Source organism: Coregonus lavaretus (genome assembly GCF_964263955.1).
Source record: "Coregonus lavaretus genome assembly, chromosome: 3".
NCBI classification, from domain to species: domain Eukaryota; kingdom Metazoa; phylum Chordata; class Actinopteri; order Salmoniformes; family Salmonidae; genus Coregonus; species Coregonus lavaretus.
This window is the reverse complement of record NC_139990.1, coordinates 44,998,836-45,017,403: the sequence shown is the minus strand read 5'-3', so window position 1 is coordinate 45,017,403 and position 18,568 is coordinate 44,998,836. Positions and strand designations below refer to the sequence as shown.

Here is an 18,568-nt window from a genome sequence, read left to right as displayed (position 1 = left end):
ATTTGTAAAAACATGCATGATGAAGGCAGCAGAGATTGTGTGCCCTGAAAAGCACCAGGCTTTTGCAAATATCAGCCTGACAAGAAACACAGTTGCAGACAGGATTTCCGATTTTTCAGTGGATTTGGACAGCCAGTTGAAGCAAAAAGTAAAGTCATTTATTGCGTTTTCGGTTGCAATTGATGAAAGCACGGACAATACAGATGTTGCACAACTGGCCATTTTCATCCGCGGAGTTGATGACACATTGACCGTCACCGAGGAGTTCGTGGAGTTGGTGCCGATGACAGATACAACGACAGCAGCTGATATTTTCACTGCACTCGTCGGCGCGCTGGACAGGGTCGGAGTGGACTGGTCCCGCGCTGTCAGCCTGGCTACAGATGGTGCGCCCTCAATTATCGGGAAAAAAGCAGGCGTTGTGACAAAGTTCAGAGAGAAAGTGCAATCTGCAAATGGAGGACGTGATTTTTGGACTTTTCACTGTATTTTGCACCAGGAGGCTTTGTGTTGCAAGTCATTAAAGATGGATAACGTCATGAATAAAACAAAGCTGCGCTCAAGGCTCACGCACAAGCACTTGAATCAAATCCTGAAGTTGGCTGCCACTCAGGATGTGACGCCTGATATTGATGCGCTGGTGAAAGCTAAAAGATGCCAGGTATCAGGAGTCAAATAAACTATGCAACCCCACTTAAAGTGCTGCATGAGACACCCTGATATAGTTCTGTGATCTGTGATATACTTCTGTGAATCACTGAGGCATTGTGTGTTTGTGTGTTGTTTGTCCTCAGAATTTCAAATAACTTGAGGTGTTTTATGATTAATAGTGATGTTGTGCTTTTGGACACACTGTCCTCAGGCTCCAGCTTTATGTTTATATGTTTTTATGTTGATGTGCTATTGTTTTTAATTGATTTTATTTTATTTGTATATTTAACCTATTCTTGACTCTGTGGTTCTTGCACTTGTTTGGGGAACAGGATTTCATTATTTGTATCTACATTTCTGCCTGAGAAATGACACCCGGATATAGTTCTGTGATCTGTGAAACAGTTATGTGAATCACTGAGGCATTGTGTGTTTGTGTGTTCTTTTTCTTTAGAATTTTCAAATAACTTGAGGTGTTTTATGATTAATAGTGATGTTGTGCTTGTACTATTTTGGACACACTGTCCTCAGGCTCCAGCTTTATGTGTTATGTTGATAGTATTAAAACAAAGAAAACAATCTGAAGTTGTTGTTTTTAAGTTATATATACCATGATTTTACCGGTCCGGCCCACTTGGGAATAGATTTTCCTCCATGTGGCCCCTGAGCTAAAATGAGTTTGACACCCCTGCTCTAAATCCAAAACATGGTGTCTAATGTCAGGTGAGTATTGGTTAAATGGGACACGTAGCGAAGTGGGAGATTTAAGCTTTGTAATGGATATCTTTAAACATGCACAATAACATAACCTACAATCAATGCCTCTGTGTTAATGAGAAAGTATGTGATGATAAACAATGGGTTCAATGGGTATGACGTCATCACTGTGGGCGTGGCACCCCGTGTAATGACCCGCATCTCCGGAGGCATAACGGTAAGTAAAATGACAGCGTTCGGAGGTAAATAATGTTAAGGTTATAAAAAACTAAGAAAGGATATTCAGTGTCTCATTACAACATGTTTTGTATGTAATTGTGAATCATAATGATTTACTAATCTCACCTTCTTCGAATGTTGACATTTTGACAGTGTCCCAGAATGCCAATGGCCTACTGTGAAACTGGGACATCCTGTTACTGTCAAACTGGGACACTCCTCTAGGTCATTTTAATGGAGAAAATATATTTTGGGGGATTATGAAATGCATGCTTTCGGAACAGAAATCAATTTTCTAAATAGGATCAAATGTTCAATTTCATTTCTCAAATCTGCTATCAGCTAGCTTGCAAGCGAAAGCTAGCATAGCTGCATTTTACTTAGAAGGATATTACCTCACCAACACTAAAAACATTAGCTAGCTATAGTCATAACCGTACAGGTTTTTGACCAAAAAGTTTGATTTTACTGTATTTGACTCTGTTGACAATAAAACAGTCACTGAAATTGTTGAGGGGTCTTTCTGGTTGCATTCTACGAAATGTCCACTAGAGTAAAGTGTTGAGAATGTTGAGCTTATAGGCCTAGATGTAGTTAATTTTATGTTATTTATAGGCTATACAATTACATATAGGCTACATCATATAATTATAATCAAGTATGATATTAATAATAATAATAAATGATCATTATTAACATTACACAAAAATAACTAAAGAATGTTAATACATTTAATTTGTATAAATAATAGTTTATCATTAAAATATTGAAATTAATCATATACTCTCATGTATCCTTCTTTGCAGTAAAGGATTACATGTCCCACTGACAATCAAGGTGTCCCAATTTGCCAGTATCGGCTGACAAAATGTGGTCTCAGGACAAAATGTGGTCTCAGGACAATTCCTGTGTTTAATATTTCTTAGTGTTTTCTTATGTCTAGTGTAGTAGAGTTCTAAAGCTATCTAGAATGGTATCATGTTGGGGGTTAAGACAATGAGATGATTCTGTAAGGGGTTCCAGAAAGCACATTTTCAGAACGTGTCCCACTTACTCACCCTACGTATTTTATATTTGAGGAACTGTATCTCACACACACACACACACACACACACACACAATTATAATATCATATATACAGTGGCTTGCGAAAGTATTCACCCCCTTGGCATTATTCCTATTTTGTTGCCTTACAACCTGGAATTTAAATGGATTTTTGGGGGGTTTGTATCATTTGATTACCACAACATGCCTACCACTTTGAAGATTTTTTTTGTTGTTGTGTGAAACAAACAAGAAATAAGACAAAAAACAGAAAACTTGAGCGTGCATAACTATTCACCCCCCCCCCCCCCTCCCTCCCCCCCCAAAGTCAATACTTTGTAGAGCCACCTTTTGCAGCAATTACAGCTGCAAGTCACTTGGGGTATGTCTCTATAAGCTTGGCACATCTAGCCACTGGGAATTTTGCCCATTCTTCAAGGCAAAACTGCTCCAGCTCCTTCAAGTTGGATGGGTTCCGCTGGTGTACAGAAATCTTTAAGTCATACCACAGATTCTCAATTGGATTGAGGTCTGGGCTTTGACTAGGCCATTCCAAGACATTTAAATGTTTCCCCTTAAGCCAGTCGAGTGTTGCTTTAGCAGTATGCTTAGGGTCATTGTCCTGCTGGAAGGTGAACCTCCGTCCCAGTCTCAAATCTCTGGAAGACTGAAACAGGTTTCCCTCAAGAATTTCCCTGTATTTAGCACCATCCATCATTCCTTCAATTCTGACCAGTTTCCCAGTCCCTGCTGATAAAAAACATCCCACAGCATAATCCTGCCACCACCATGATTAAAATCAAATCAAATCCAATTTTATTGGCCACATGCACCGAATACAACAGGTGTAGACATTACAGTGAAATGCTTACTTACAGCCCTTAACCAACAATGCATTTATTTTTTAATAAAAAAGTAAAATAAAACAACAACAAAAAAGTGTTGAGAAAAAAAGAGCAGAAGTAAAATAAAATAACAGTAGGGAGGCTATATATTTCCATGGGGGTACCGGTGTAGAGTCAATGTGCGGGGGCACCGGCTAGTTGAGGTAGTTGAGGTAATATGTACATGTGGGTAGAGTTAAAGTGACTATGCATAAATAATTAACAGAGTAGCAGCAGCGTAAAAAGATGGGGTGGGGGTGGGGGGGCAGTGCAAATAGTCAGGGTAGCCATGATTAGCTGTTCAGGAGTCTTATGGCTTGGGGGTAGAAGCTGTTGAGAAGTCTTTTGGACCTAGACTTGGCACTCCGGCACCGCTTGCCGTGCGGTAGCAGAGATAACAGTCTATGACTAGGGTGGCTGGAGTCTTTGAAAATTTTGAGGGCCTTCCTCTGACACCGCCTGTTATAGAGGTCCTGGATGGCAGGAAGCTTGGCCCCAGTGATGTACTGGGCCGTACGTACTACCCTCTGTAGTGCCTTGCGGTCGGAGGCCGAGCAGTTGCCATACCAGGCGGTGATGCAACCAGTCAGGATGCTCTCGATGGTGCAGCTGTAGAATTTGTAAGGATCTGAGGACCCATGCCAAATCTTTTCAGTCTCCTGAGGGGGAATAGGCTTTGTCGTGCCCTCTTCACGACTGTCTTGGTTTGTTTGGACCATGATAGTTCGTTGGTGATTTGGACACCAAGGAACTTGAAGCTCTCAACCCGTTCCACTACAGCCCCGTCGATGAGAATGGGGGCGTGCTCAGTCCTCTTTTTTTTCCTGTAGTCCACAATCATCTCCTTTGTCTTGGTCACGTTGAGGGAGAGGTTGTTATCCTGGCACCACACGGCCAGGTCTCTGACCTCCACCCTATAGGATGTCTCATCGTTGTCGGTGATCAGGCCTACCACTGTTGTGTTGTCGGCAAACTTAATGATGGTGTTGGAATCGTGCCTGGCCATGCAGTCATGGGTGAACAGGGAGTACAGGAGGGGACTGAGCATGCACCCCTGAGGGGCCCCCGTGTTGAGGATCAGTGTGGCAGATGTGTTGTTACCTACCCTTACCACCTGGGGCCGGCCCATCAGGAAGTCCAGGATCCAGTTGCTGAGGGAGGTGTTTAGTCCCAGGATCCTTAGCTTAGTGATGAGCTTTGAGGGCTCTATGGTGTTGAATGCTGAGCTGTAGTCAATGAATAGCATTCTCACGTAGGTGTTCCTCTTGTCCAGGTGGGAAAGGGCAGTGTGGAGTGCAATAGAGATTGCATCATCTGTGGATCTGTTGGGGTGGTATGCAAATTGGAGTGGGTCTAGGGTTTCTGGGATAATGGTGTTGATGTGAGCCATGACCAGCCTTTCAAAGCACTTCATGGCTACAGACGTCAGTGCTACGGGTCGGTAGTCATTTAGGCAGGTTATCTTAGTGTCCACAGACTCAGTCAGGGACATTTTGAAAATGTCAGTGAAGACACTTGCCAGTTGGTCAGCACATGCACGGAGTTCACGTCCTGGTAATCTGTCTGGCCCTGCAGCCTTGTGAATGTTGACCTGCTTAAAAGTCTTACTCACATCGGCTACGGAGATCGTGATCACATAGTCATCCGGAACAGCTGGTGCTCTCATGCATGCTTCAGTGTTGCTTGCCTCGAAGCGAGCATAGAAGTGGTTTAGCTCGTCTGGAAGTCTTGTGTCACTGGGCAGCTCGTGGCCATGCTTCCCTTTGTAGTCTGTAATAGTTTTCAAGCCCTGCCACATCCGACGAGTGTCAGAGCCGGTATAGTACGATTAAATCTTAGTCCTGTACTGACTCTTTGCCTGTTTGATGGTTCGTCGGAGGGCAAAGCGGGATTTCTTATAAGCGTCCGGGTTAGAGTCCCGCTCCTTGAAAGCGGCAGCTCTACCCTTTAGCTCAGTGCGGATGTTGCCTGTAATCTATGGCTTCTGGTTGGGGTATGTACGTACGGTCACTGTGGGGACTACGTCATCGATCCACTTATTGATGAAGCCAGTGACTGATGTGGTGTACTCCTCAATGCTATCTGAAGAATCCCGGAACATGTTCCAGTCTGTGCTAGCAAAACAGTCCTGTAGCTTAGCATCTGCGTCATCTGACCACTTTTTTATTAACCGAGTCACTGGTGCTTCCTGCTTTAGTTTTTGCTTATAAGCAGGAATCAGGAGGATAGAGTTATGGTCAGATTTGCCAAATGGAGGGTGAGGGAGAGCTTTGTATGCGTCTCTGTGTGTGGAGTAAAGGTGGTCTAGAGGTTTTTTTCCTCTGGTTGCACATTTAACATGCTGGTAGAAATTAGGTAGAACTGATTTAGGTTTCCCTGCATTAAAGTCCCCGGCCACTAGGAGCGCTGCCTCTGGATGAGCGTTTTCCTGTTCACTTATGGCCTTATACAGCTCATTCAGTGCAATCTTAATGCCAGCATTGGTATGTGGTGGTAAATAGACAGCTATGAAAAATATAGATGAAAACTCTCTTGGTAAATAGTGTGGTCTACAGCTTATCATAAGATACTCCACCTCAGGTGAGCAAAACCTCGAGACTTAGTATTTGATTTTTTGCACCAGCTGTTGTTTACAAATATACACAGACCGCCACCCCTTTTATTACCGGAGTCAGCCGTTCTATCCTGCCGATGCAGCATATAGCCCGCTAGCTGTATGTTGTCCATGTCGTCGTTCAGCCACGACTCGGTGAAACATAATATATTACAGTTTTTAATGTCCCGTTGGTAGGACATCAATGTGGGGATGTTGTTCTCGGGGTGATGAGAAGTGTTGGGTTTGCGCCAGACATAGCGTTTTCCTTGATGGCCAAAAAGCTCAATTTTTGTCTCATCTGACCAGAGTACCTTCTTCCATATGTTTGGGGAGTCTCCCACATGCCTTTTGGTGAACATCAAATGTGTTTGCTTATTTTTTGGTTAAAGCAATGGCTTTTTTCTGGCCACTCTTCCGTAAAGCCCATCTCTGTGGAGTGTACGGCTTAAAAGTGGTCCTATGGACAGATACTCCAATCTCCGCTGTGGAGCTTTGCAGCTCCTTCAGGGTTATCTTTGGTGTCTTTGTTGCCTCTCTGATTAATGCCCTCCTTGCCTGGTCCGTGAGTTTTGGTGGGCGGCCCTCTCTTGGCAGGTTTGTTGTGGTATCATATTCTTTCAATTTTTTAATAATGGATTTAATGGTGCTCCATGGGATGTTCAAAGTTTCAGATATTTTTTATAACCCAACCCTGATCTATACTTCTCCACAACTTTGTCCCTGACCTGTTTGGAGAGCTCCTTGGTCTTCATGGTGCCGCTTGCTTGGTGGTGCCCCTTGCTTAGTGGTGTTGCAGACTCTGGGGCCTTTCAGAACAGGTGTATATATACTGAGATCATGTGACAGATCATGTGACACTTAGATTGCACACAGGTGGACTTTATTTAACTAATGATGTGACTTCTGAAGGTAATTGGTTGCACCAGATCTTATTTAGCTTATTTAGGGGCTTCATAGCAAAGGGAGTGAATACATACAGTGGGGAAAAAAAGTATTTAGTCAGCAACCAATTGTGCAAGTTCTCCCACTTAAAAAGATGAGAGAGGCCTGTAATTTTCATCATAGGTACACGTCAACTATGACAGACAAATTGAGAAAAGAAATTCCTGAAAATCACATTGTAGGATTTTTTATGAATTTATTTGCAAATTATGGTGGAAAATAAGTATTTGGTCACCTACAAACAAGCAAGATTTCTGGCTCTCACAGACCTGTAACTTCTTCTTTAAGAGGCTCCTCTGTCCTCCACTCGTTACCTGTATTAATGGCACCTGTTTGAACTTGTTATCAGTATAAAAGACACCTGTCCACAACCTCAAACAGTCACACTCCAAACTCCACTATGGCCAAGACCAAAGAGCTGTCAAAGGACATCAGAAACAAAATTGTAGACCTGCACCAGGCTGGGAAGACTGAATCTGCAATAGGTAAGCAGCTTGGTTTGAAGAAATCAACTGTGGGAGCAATTATTAGGAAATGGAAGACATACAAGACCACTGATAATCTCCCTCGATCTGGGGCTCCACGCAAGATCTCACCCCGTGGGGTCAAAATGATCACAAGAACGGTGAGCAAAAATCCCAGAACCACACGGGGGGACCTAGTGAATGATCTGCAGAGAGCTGGGACCAAAGTAACAAAGCCTACCATCAGTAACACACTACGCCGCCAGGGACTCAAATCCTGCAGTGCCAGACGTGTCCCCCTGCTTAAGCCAGTACATGTCCAGGCCCGTCTGAAGTTTGCTAGAGTGCATTTGGATGATCCAGAAGAGGATTGGGAGAATGTCATATGGTCAGATGAAACCAAAATATAACTTTTTGGTAAAAACTCAACTCGTCTTGTTTGGAGGACAAAGAATGCTGAGTTGCATCCAAAGAACACCATACCTACTGTGAAGCATGGGGGTGGAAACATCATGCTTTGGGGCTGTTTTTCTGCAAAGGGACCAGGACGACTGATCCGTGTAAAGGAAAGAATGAATGGGGCCATGTATCGTGAGATTTTGAGTGAAAACCTCCTTCATTCAGCAAGGGCATTGAAGATGAAACGTGGCTGGGTCTTTCAGCATGACAATGATCCCAAACACACCGCCCGGGCAACGAAGGAGTGGCTTCGTAAGAAGAATTTCAAGGTCCTGGAGTGGCCTAGCCAGTCTCCAGATCTCAACCCCATAGAAAATCTTTGGAGGGAGTTGAAAGTCCGTGTTGCCCAGCGACAGCCCCAAAACATCACTGCTCTAGAGGAGATCTGCATGGAGGAATGGGCCAAAATACCAGCAACAGTGTGTGAAAACCTTGTGAAGACTTACAGAAAACGTTTGACCTGTGTCATTGCCAACAAAGGGTATATAACAAACTATTGAGAAACTTTTGTTATTGACCAAATACTTATTTTCCACCATAATTTGCAAATAAATTCATTAAAAATCCTACAATGTGATTTTCTGGATTTTTTTCCCTCATTTTGTCTGTCATAGTTGACGTGTACCTATGATGAAAATTACAAGCCTCTCTCTTGCACAATTGGTGGCTGACTAAATACTTTTCCCCCCCACTGTATGCACGCACCACTTTTCCGTTATTTATTTTTTATAATTTTTTGAAACAAGTTCTTTTTTCAATTCACTTCACCAATTTGGACTATTCTGTGTATGTCCATTACATGAAATCCAAAAAAAAATTTTTATTACAGGTTGTAATGCAACAAAATAGGAAAAATGCCATGGGGGATGAATACTTTTGCAAGGCACTGTACAATTGCAATTTATGCACACATTTCAAGAGGGCACCCTTTACCTTTGGTACATACAGTACTCTGAATCTGAAGCTCTTTTGGGACTTAAAAAAAGGAATCATATCAATTCCAACTTAGACAAGATGAGTAATGTTGTCCGCTATTTGTTTGACATTATAACAAGCCACAGGAGGTTGGTGGCACCTTAATTGGGGAGGACAGGCTCGTGGTAATAGCTGGAGCGGAATTGGTGGAATGTTATCAAATGCATCAAACACACAGGTTCCATGTGTTTGATGCCATTCCATTTGGTAATTTCCAGCCATTATTATGAGCCGTCCTCCCCTCAGCAGCCTCCCCTGTTACAATCAGATCAGTGTTTATGGCTGAGATGGTCATTACTTTACCACTGTTGGTTGGTAGAGCTCAAAAGACATATGCCTGGGTTAGGTTCACCGTGTTGGGATGCACGTACTCCTGTAGGTAGGTCCAGTGTGGTCTTCTGTCCCAGTCGACTGTAATGTGTCCTCCATACATTATCTCTCCAGGTCCTCCCCAGGCACCTGGAGGAAACATTGAACGCATTTGTATCAGTGTAGGCTGCTTATGGGAGGACGGCTCATAATAATGGCTGTAACGGAGCAAATGGAATGGCATCAAACACATGGAAACCATGTGTTGGATGTATTTTAACCATTCCACTAATTCCACTCCAGCCATTACCACGAGCCCGTCCTCCCCAATTAAGGTGCCACCAACCTCCTGTGATTTGTATACTGTACTTGGTGAACATTTTGTCCTGATAAAGACCCAGTACCGGGTCTAAACCTTGCTCTATGAAACACTTTGGGAGCTTTGTAACAGTGTGTAGATGTACTTTTTATTCTACCTGGAGGAAAGCACCTGCTGCTCATCTGTTGTTCTTTACAAATGTTGTTTTGAATTAAAATAAAATTCTACCTACACACTGAAGAAGGCTGTAAACCCGAAACATATGTGTACACTATCCCTGATGCAGTGAAAATATTTACAAACATTGAATAATGAAGTAATCTTTATGCGACATATTTTTGGGTGCGAACCAATTCCACCTCTTCGTTTGTCTGAAACACAACACACTGAATGTTGGAGTTATCTGCTACTAACAGCCATGAGCCATGGCACAATATTTCCAAGGTACCACAGTATCAAAGCTGATACTGAATTAACAACAAACTGGATAACTGTGCTAGTGTAACCGGCGGGATGAACCCACGGCTAACGCGGGAGAAACCAACGTCTTGACCATTAGACCAAGAGGAAATGCTCTATTGACCCGAGGGCCAACACTGATTTTGAAGTCGCAGGCGGGGCTACCCATCACGTGACAATGAGCAGCCATGAACGACTCACGTCCGCTACACTAGCAGGCACCAGATTTGCTATCAAGGCCACGTTTCTCGGACGACATAACAGGTGTCAAAATTGATCATAGCAATTGCAGATCTACTTTTATCTGAAATGAACAAACATTCACACTCTCTTCATCTGAAATGGCACACTATTCCCTACATAGTGCACTACTTTTGACCAGAGCCCTATGGGTCCTTGTCAAAAGTAGTGCACTACATTGGGAATAGGGCGCCATTTGGCGTACAGGCCATCTCTGACTCAACACTCTCTTCTTCCTCAGTAGAAAGCGATGATGATCCATGAGGGTGACGGAGGAAAGAAAGGAATGTGTGTGATTTATAATAACAAATGACAAAAAATGGAGATCACAACCATTTGTACCTGTATTGTTTAGCAAATGACTTTCTTCTTCAGCACTAATTGCAGCGATCACTTATGCGGCGTGGTGAACTGTCACGTCGGCCTGCGTGTAATTACACCGAGACCAACGCTTCATTTCCCCCCTAATGAATTCTCTGTGTAATACAGGTTAGTGTTTGGTTAACATAATGAAGGACATTCGTTTTTTGGTGGGCAGAATCTGAGGAGATAATTGGTTGTGACCGGAGTAATAGGAATGGTGTTTAGAAGAGAAAAACACATTAGGTGTTGTGAGTGTGACTGAAGGGCGCAACATAATAATAACGGAAGGATTCTTTCTTTGTGTGTCGGAGATAGTGAAATGATTGGCTGTGTGAGTGGAGATACAGTGATATGATAGGCTAGGCTGTGTGAGTGGAGATAGTGAAATTATTGGCTGGGCTGTGTGAGTGGAGATACAGTGATATGATAGGCTGTGTGAGTGAGATACCGTGATATGATAGGCTGGGCTGTGTGAGTGGAGATACAGTGATATGATAGGCTAGGCTGTGTGAGTGGAGATACAGTGATATGATAGGCTAGGCTGTGTGAGTGGAGATACAGTGATATGATAGGCTGGGCTGTGTTGAGTGGAGATACAGTGATATGATAGGCTGGGCTGTGTGAGTGGAGATACAGTGATATGATAGGTTGGGCTGTGTGAGTGGCGATACAGTGATATGATAGGTTGGGCTGTGTGAGTGGAGATGTGAAGATACACTACATGACCAAAGGTATGTGGACACCTGCTCGTTGACCATCTCATTCCAAAATCATGGGCATTAATATGGAGTTGGTTCCCCCTTTGCTGCTAATAACAGCCTCCACTCTTCTGGGAAGGCTTTCCACTAGATGTTGGAACATTGCTGCGGGGACTTGCATTCAGCCACAAGAGTATTAGTGAGGTCGGGCACTGATGTTGGGCAATTAGGCCTGGCTCGCAGTCGGTGTTCCAATTCATCCCAAAGATGTTAGATGGGGTTGAGGTCATGGCTCTGTGCAGGCCAGTCAAGTTCTTCCACACCGATCTCGACAAACCATTTCTGTATGGACCTCGCTTTGTGCACAGGGGCATTGTCATGCTGAAACAGGAAAGGGCCTTCCCCAAACTATTGCCACAAAGTTGGAAGAACAGAATTGTCTAGAATGTCATTGTATGCTATAGCGTTAAGATTTCCCTTCACTGGAACTAAGGGGCCTTAGTCCGAACCATGACAAACAGCCCCAGACCATTATTCCTCCTCCACCAAACTTTACAGTTGGCACTACGCAGTCGGGCAGGTAGCGTTCTCCTGGCATCCACCAAATCCATATTAATCTGTTGGACTGCCAGATGGTGAAGCGTGATTCATCATACAGAGAACGCATTTCCAATGCGCATTTCCACTGCTCCAGAGCTTTACACCACTCCAGCCGACACTTGGCATTGCCCATGGTGATCTTAGGCTTGTGTGCGGCTGCTCGGCCATGGAAACCCATTTCATGAAGCTCCCAACGAACAGTTATTGTGCTGATGTTGCTTCCAGAGAAAGCTTGGAACTCAGTAGTGAGTGTTGCAACCGAGGACAGACGATTTTTATGCGCTACGCGCTTCAGCACCTGGCGGTCCCGTTCTGTGAGCTTGTTTGGCCTACCACTTCGCGGCTGAGCCATTGTTGCTCCTAGATGTTTCCACTTCACAATAACAGCACTTACAGTTGACCCGGGCAGCTCTAGCAGGGCAGAAATTTGACGGACTGACTTGTTGGAAAGGTGGCATCCTATGACGGTGTCATGTTGAAAGTCACTGAGCTCTTCAGTAAGGCCATTCTACTGCCAATGTTTGTCTATGGAGATTGCATGGCCATGCGCTCGATTTTATACACCTGTCAGCAACGGGTGTGACTGAAATAGCCGAATCCACTCATTTGAAGGGGTGTCAACATACTTTAGTATATATAGAGTATGATAGGAATGGAAATTATGTCATTTTTTAAGTGTGGAAGATTTCACTGCATATGAATGGAACATTTACTAACTGCACTTGTTTTGCTTATTGAAATAACTTCTATTACTATATTTTAAAAACGAATTGAAGTAATTGATCAAAATATATTGTCTTAATACAAATCTGAAATCTCATATCTTGGATGAGTTTCCAATGGAGACTAATTGCCCCTTCACTAAGCCACACCCCAGAATTTGGGGCAACCAATTGCAGCGCTCCAATGGATAGCAACTATTGTCGAGTCCGACACCTCTGACAAGCTCCCGTTTTAAACACATGGAAGCCATTGAGGGCATTGCAAAGATGGAGAGTTTTCATTCAAAAACAAATTGTTTAAAATGGCTAAATAATTTAACAGTGCACCAGAAATGATTCCTGAAATGCAGAGCCTGTTGGGAGTATTTTTCGAATCTGAAATTATACTTTTGTTACATTGTTTGCTAGCTCAGCTGAGTCTCAGTCGCATTGACCACCCAATGTTGCTAACACTAGCTAGCCAGTTAATATAACTTGTTTTTTTCAAAATGTATGTTGGCTAGTTAAGTTAGCAATGTAATGAAAACAACTCATATGCTGTCGACATCAGGATATGATTTGAGAGCACTAGTAAGCCCCAAAAGTGGTTAGTAGTAGTGGTGTGCCGAGTACTCTGACAAAACGAGTATCGTAACGGATATGGAGAATTTTCCGAATATGATTTTAAGTATTTTTTATTATTATCCATGATCAGAAATCTCTCTCAAACAGTATGAAGCGCTGTGTGCTCTAAACAACAATTAGCTTGTTCTATCTGTAAAGAAACGGGTGGGATATCGGTTGAGCTTGGTGCAACGATTGGATTGGATTAGAAAACGCGCGACTCTTAATCACTCACATAGTCACAAGTCTCCCCTTCTCCAAACATTGTGTGTGAATCAGAATCCGTGGCTAGTCATTGTTCTAGCTTGCAATCTAGTTATTTTCTGTTGACTTTTCTGAGGCCACATCGTTGTTTGTCTGTCTTCTTGACGCTGTTTAGTAGGTTACCACTTTGTCTATCCGTATAAATAGTCCATTGCTGACGACGTCTGTTGTTATGTCGTGATCTAAACCAATGCTTGCTATTATTATTTCTTCTCGCCCAGGCATGTTTCCTGAGCGACAGATCATTAGAAAATAAAATGACAATTTTGATTGTACAAATGTTGTGGCATAAGTGTCGGGAGAGAAGTTTAGCTCTTCTCGAAAGTGAAACAATATATGGAGCAAGCACATTAGCCTACCTTCATCTAAAAAAATATATATGGAAAATGTATGCACTCACTAACTGTAAATCGCTCTGGATAAGAGCGTCTGCTAAATGACAAAAAAATTAAAATCTGTGTCTGGAATAAATGCAGGCCGCAGTAGCCAGCTATGCATTAGGCTATTTATTAGCCTATTTCGTTGATAATTGAATAGGACAAAGTAAATAATGTGCATTTTCATCTGTCGGGGTCGTGTGTGTGAAGGAACATAATGATGCACTCTGAGTGATGGAGCAGTAATGTGCACTTGAGGTATAGGCTTTACCGGTATTTAAAACGCACTTTCGGGTTTTCCGAACACCAGTAAATCCGATTACGAGTATGACGAGATCAGCACACCACTAGTTTTCTAGCTTTGGCTGCATGCTGACAGTGCATTCAGAGCCATCCAGTGGCTAGACACACTACAACCGTCATTTTACCAGGTTCCCGTGAAGCGATTGTAATGACAGTCCACAACAATTTACCGGAGAGTTTGAGATCATTGTGAGGGGATTTCGCCAGCGGTTCGCATAGGGAAACGGGCTTCCCGGGAAAATGTTGACCTGAGGGGGCGGGGTTTAGCGAATGGTAAATTATTTACTGAGTAAATCCTGAAATTCTCCAACCTTGATTTGTGGAAAACCTTGGAATTTTTTTACATTTTAGTCATTTAGCAGACGCTCTTATCCAGAGCGACTTACAGTTAGTGAGTGCATACATACATTTATTTAATTTTTATTTTCTAAACCAGCCCCCCGTGGGAATCGAACCCACAACCCTGGCGTTGCAAGCACCATGCTCTACCAACTGAGCTACACGGGGCCCATTGTTGCATCCCTAAGGCGAATGTGAGCATTACTTTGGTGTTGGCCTCCAGGTAGTTGTAGATCACGTTGACAGAGATGGCCAGGTCTCCTGTGTTGAAGGGGTAAGATCTGTTCCAGCCTTGGGGACAAAACTTCCTGTGCTCCGTCACACAAGCATGGAAGTAGCAGATGGAGAAGAACAGACCGTTGAACTCCTGCTCCCAAGAACACATCTCCAGAGTATCCTGTAAACAGAGAGAGAGAGAGAGAGAGCAATAGCTAAATTCTATATCTATAAAACAACTTTTTTTAATCAGCCATATGTTTGCCTCTGACCTGGTTGAAGTTGTGGAGGGCAGCGTGCAGTCTGGCGTGCATGCCGGTGGGCGGCTTGTTGGTGATCTTGAACGAGTATTCAGGATGCCTCTGGGGATGACGTGCTGGACAGGGCTGGGCGCCGGCTCCCCGCTGATGAACACCCGGTAGTCAGGGTGGCTGTTCACCCGGTCCTCTCCAGGAGGGCTTCCAGAGTGGGCAACCAACGCGCCACCAAGTGCACATTCTGACCAAAGCACACACACACACTATACTGTATTTATTGGCTTTTATGTGTTCATCAAGGTGGCTTAATGAGGGGAAATGTTTCTAGAAACAAGACCTAAACGCTTTTGTTCCAGCCAAGTACTGAAGCAGCTGATTTAGCTGATCTAATCTAATCACGCTTTTGATTGAACCAAATTGCCTTAGGTTCCCTGGCTCAGCTCAGGAAGGCAGATAATAATGTTGAATCAGGTGCTCTGGACTGGCTGGCTGGAACAATATCATACAGTCACTATGACACTCCAGACTACCACTAGTCTAGTCTGGCTGGCTGGAACAACATCATACAGTCACTATGACTCCAGACTACCACTAGTCTAGTCTGGCTGGCTGGAACAACATCATACAGTCACTATGACACCAGACTACCACTAGTCTAGGCTTCCTTACTGTATTACAGTGTACAGGAGGGCTGTTCAACTCCGGTCCTGGAGAGACACTTCCGGTTTTCATCCTCTCCTTCTAATCAAGGACTGATTCAGAGTGTAATTAACTACCAGGTAGAAACAAAAACCAGAAGTGTTTTAGCCCTCCAGGACTGGAATTGGGCAGCTCTGCTGTACACTGTAATACAGCATTCAGAAAATAGTGTGAAAGTCTGAGTGCCTGAAGGCCAGGGTACTGTATGCACTTTTTGGACTATTCCATTTGTTCAACTGAGCCATGCAACCACAATCAAATACTTCCATACTGACGGAAACACACAAATACAATCAAGTTGACACTATTTCAGATGCTGTTCCCTACCTGCAGGATGACCCAGTGTCTGTTGTTCCCTACCTGCAGGATGACCCAGTGTCTGTTGTTCCCTACCTGCAGGATGACCCAGTGTCTGTTGTTCCCTACCTGCAGGATGACCCAGTGTCTGTTGTTCCCTACCTACAGGTTGACCCAGTGTCTGCTGTTCCCTACCTGCAGGATGACCCAGTGTCTGTTGTTCCCTACCTGCAGGATGACCCAGTGTCTGTTGTTCCCTACCTGCAGGATGACCCAGTGTCTGTTGTTCCCTACCTGCAGGTTGACCCAGTGTCTGCTGTTCCCTACCTGCAGGATGACCCAGTGTCTGTTGTTCCCTACCTGCAGGATGACCCAGTGTCTGCTGTTCCCTGCCTGCAGGATGACCCAGTGTCTGTTGTTCCCTACCTGCAGGTTGACCCAGTGTCTGCTGTTCCCTACCTGCAGGATGACCCAGTGTCTGCTGTTCCCTACCTGCAGGATGACCCAGTGTCCGTGTTGAGAGGCCTTCTGCAGGGCCCTGTCAGCCATCTCCTCCTGACCCAGAGACACGTTGTGTAGAGTCCCCAGCTCTATGGAAAAACCAAGCCTCAAGCCTACAACACAGGACACTCAGAATCTCTCTCTACAGTCACCATGTGCTTCTTATCATCAGAATGTAGCTGAATCAGGTGTGTAGGATGCTCGTCCATATATTTATTTATATATTCTTAATTCTATTGCATTACTTAGATTTGTGTAAATTGGGTATATGTTGTGAAATTGTTAGATATTACTTGTTAGATATTACCGCACTGTCAGAGCTAGAAATACAAGCATTTCACTACACCTGCAATAACATCTGCTAAACACATGTATGTGACCAATAAAATGTGATTTGATGTGTACAGTAAGAACAGAACTGGAGTCTGCTGCACAACCCAGTAGCACTCTAGGAGGAGGGTTGGCAGCCCGGTGTTCGACTGTAGTGTTGTGTACCCAGGTTCTCCACGTCATTGAGCGGGTCCACTAAAGGAGAGAGGGTGAAGAACACAGGCGTGGAGGGGCTGCTCTCCACCCTGGCAGCGTCCACATAGCTCGCTCCCAAGCTCTCCTCCACAAAGGTCCTGTCACAGTTCAAATCACAGATTTAGTTACAGTGGGGAAAAAAAGTATTTAGTCAGCCAACAATTGTGCAAGTTCTCCCACTTAAAAAGATGAGAGAGGCCTGTAATTTTCATCATAGGTACACGTCAACTATGACAGACAAATTGAGAATTTTTTTTCCAGAAAATCACATTGTAGGAGTTTTATTGAATTTATTTGCAAATTATGGTGGAAAATAAGTATTTGGTCACCTACAAACAAGCAAGATTTCTGGCTCTCACAGACCTGTAACTTCTTATTTAAGAGGCTCCTCTGTCCTCCACTCTTTACCTGTATTAATGGCACCTGTTTGAACTTGTTATCAGTATAAAAGACACCTGTCCACAACCTCAAACAGTCACACTCCAAACTCCACTATGGCCAAGACCAAAGAGCTGTCAAAGGACACCAGAAACAAAATTGTAGACCTGCACCAGGCTGGGAAGACTGAATCTGCAATAGGTAAGCAGCTTGGTTTGAAGAAATCAACTGTGGGAGCAATTATTAGGAAATGGAAGACATACAAGACCACTGATAATCTCCCTCGATCTGGGGCGCCACGCAAGATCTCACCCTGTGGGGTCAAAATGATCACAAGAACGGTGAGCAAAAATCCCAGAACCACACGGGAGGACCTAGTGAATGACCTGCAGAGAGCTGGGACCAAAGTAACAAAGCCTACCATCAGTAACACACTACGCCGCCAGGGACTCAAATCCTGCAGTGCAAGACGTGTCCCCCTGCTTAAGCCAGTACATGTCCAGGCCCGTCTGAAGTTTGCTAGAGTGCATTTGGATGATCCAGAAGAGGATTGGGAGAATGTCATATGTATTATATATAACTTTTTGGTAAAAACTCAACTCATCGTGTTTGGAGGACAAAGAATGCTGAGTTGCATCCAAAGAACACCATACCTACTGTGAAGCATGGGGGTGGAAACATCATGCTTTGGGGCTGTTTTTCTGCAAAGGGACCAGGACGACTGATCTGTGTAAAGGAAAGAATGAATGGGGCCATGTATCGTGAGATTTTGAGTGAAAACCTCCTTCCATCAGCAAGGGCATTGAAGATGAAACGTGGCTGGGTCTTTCAACATGACAATGATCCCAAACACACCGCCCGGGCAACGAAGGAGTGGCTTCGTAAGAAGCATTTCAAGGTCCTGGAGTGGCCTAGCCAGTCTCCAGATCTCAACCCCATAGAAAATCTTTGGAGGGAGTTGAAAGTCCGTGTTGCCCAGCGACAGCCCCAAAACATCACTGCTCTAGAGGAGATCTGCATGGAGGAATGGGCCAAAATACCAGCAACAGTGTGTGAAAACCTTGTGAAGACTTACAGAAAACGTTTGACCTGTGTCATTGCCAACAAATGGTATATAACAAAGTATTGAGAAACTTTTGTTATTGACC

At 43.9% G+C, this 18,568-nt stretch overlaps 1 pseudogene across 1 annotated transcript in view; it reads right to left on the bottom strand.

Moving 5' to 3' along the window:
* Positions 1-9,273: 9,273 nt before the first annotated feature.
* LOC311107447 (dynein axonemal heavy chain 11-like) overlaps positions 9,274-18,568 on the bottom strand; it is an 86,899-nt pseudogene continuing 77,604 nt past the window's right edge. The window contains exons 45-49 of the transcript in view: positions 17,013-17,140; positions 16,509-16,630; positions 15,036-15,261; positions 14,753-14,944; positions 9,274-9,410 (exon numbers count right to left, since the gene is read on the bottom strand). The product of the transcript in view is annotated as a dynein axonemal heavy chain 11-like (transcript). The remainder of the gene's footprint in view (positions 9,411-14,752; positions 14,945-15,035; positions 15,262-16,508; positions 16,631-17,012; positions 17,141-18,568) is intronic.